Here is a 2,020-nt window from a genome sequence, read left to right as displayed (position 1 = left end):
CTTTTATTTGAGTCGGACGGTATATCAAATTGAACAACAGATGCAGTTAAGTTCTCACAAGCCTCTGGTCTAGAGTTTATTAGGAAAACTTCTTATCTATTCATCAATATTTATGGCAGTATCAAGAGCACGAGACGTAATAAAAATTATATCCAGGTCCATTCAGATTCAGACATGAGAAATATGCTTGTCTAGGCTGCACACATCCACCATGCCGAGCGATTAATCAACATGTACGCCGCGGGCCGGGAACAAACTAAAGTAGGCAAGTGCCCTAGAAAGCAAAATGCAAGTATCAAAGAAAGGAAAGATTCAAACTCACGCAACTATGGAGATCCGAAAACGACCTTGGCGGAGGACCATTTTTTCGATGTGTCGTGCCTACCTGCCGCTTAATGGCATCTCTTTCCTTTTTTCCACAACCATGGCATCGATCTCTCAGATGCGACCGCGGCAGCGCACCGCGCGAAGGTACCTGGGCCTTTTCCCGGCGCTTTAATTCCTATATACACTTGCGTGATCGCACGGGATTCGCTCAAGCAGATTCACTAATAGAAAAAGTACCTAATGTGAAGCTCATTAATCCCGGTTTGTAATTAAACCGGCATTAATATGATCATTAGTGCCGGTTCCAACGGCTAGGCGGGCGGCGCTCTTTAGTACCGGTTCATGGCGAATTTTTAGTACCGATTTGTGCCACGAACCCGTACTAAAGAGGTGGTGGCCTTTAGTACGGGTTGGTGGCTCCAACCGGTACTAAAGGTCCCCCTTTAGTACGGGTTCGTGCCACCAACCGGTACTAAAGGGGTGCGCTGCAACCCGCAGTGCATAATGTTTAGTCACACCTCGCTAGTTGAGAGAAGCTCGCACCTGTTTATAAGCCCTGTCGTGGCTACCGTGTCGAGCTCCTCTCTAAGCAAGCCTTTGTGGGCCTATTGCAAGTCTTCTGTCATGTGGGCCCTACTGGGCCGTACGGAGCCTACATCCTGGCCCAGCTAGAGGTTGGGTTTCTAGTCATATGCCGGCCGTGCCGGCCCAGTAGGTGGGCTGATTTTGTTTTATTTCAAAAAAAAAATAAAAAAAATCCCGGATGGTGTTACCAACCGGGACTAAAGGTCCCCGAGACCACGGCGCGTCTCGTTCCACGTGATGGCCCTTTAGTGCCGATTTGTGCTGAACCGGGACTAGGGGGAGGGGGGGGCTTTAGTCTCTACACTTTAGTGCCGGTTGCAGAACCAGCACTAAAGGCCACTACGAACCGGTAATATAGCTCCGTTTTCTACTAGTGATTGACCTTGAGTTAGTTTGGAGCATATATTATTACCGCACGCACAAAAGCTATGTGTACGTAAACGGCAGTATCCGAGGAAAGTTGCTGTAAATTGCCCAGCAGCTTCCGGATGAAGGGGCATAGAGTTCCACAAAGGAGATGCCACAGCGCTGGTTGATAGAAGGACCAAAGCAGCTACCCCTTGTAGAACTAGAGCTGATGGCATTTCCTGTCTAGTTTAGTTTAGGTTCAAGTTAGATGGGGTTGGTACGCACTAACTGGAGTATTTAACCAAAAACTACCACAATTCACGGAACTGTGACGAAAAACTACCACTTTACGATTTTGTCCCGAAAACTACCACTTTTTTGCTAATCTATGACTAAAAACTACCATGTCGTGGAACCGCCCACTTCGCCGTGGTTAATCACGTTTCTGCCAGGCCGGGCCCATATTTCAGGCGCCAGCGGGCCAACATGTGCAGCCGGAGCCGCACTTCGCCGCAGGTGCAGCCGCGGAAGCCGCTCGCCGCTGGAGTCGCCAGCCGTGGCCGCGGGTGCCCCCCCTCCCCGCCGCCCTTCGCCCCTGGCTGCGCTGGTCGCCACCGCCGCCGACCTTCGCCGCTGGAGCCGAGGGTCGCCGCTGGAGCCGCCAGAGCCGCCCGCCCCCGCGCCCTTCCCTGCCGGAGCTGCCCCGCCTCCCGCCCCACCTCGAGGAGTCCCGCTCGCAACTCGCCCGCGGTGCGACCGG

Source organism: Triticum dicoccoides, chromosome 3B (assembly GCF_002162155.2).
Source record: "Triticum dicoccoides isolate Atlit2015 ecotype Zavitan chromosome 3B, WEW_v2.0, whole genome shotgun sequence".
NCBI lineage: Eukaryota > Viridiplantae > Streptophyta > Magnoliopsida > Poales > Poaceae > Triticum > Triticum dicoccoides.
Note: the sequence above shows the minus strand (reverse complement) of the source record.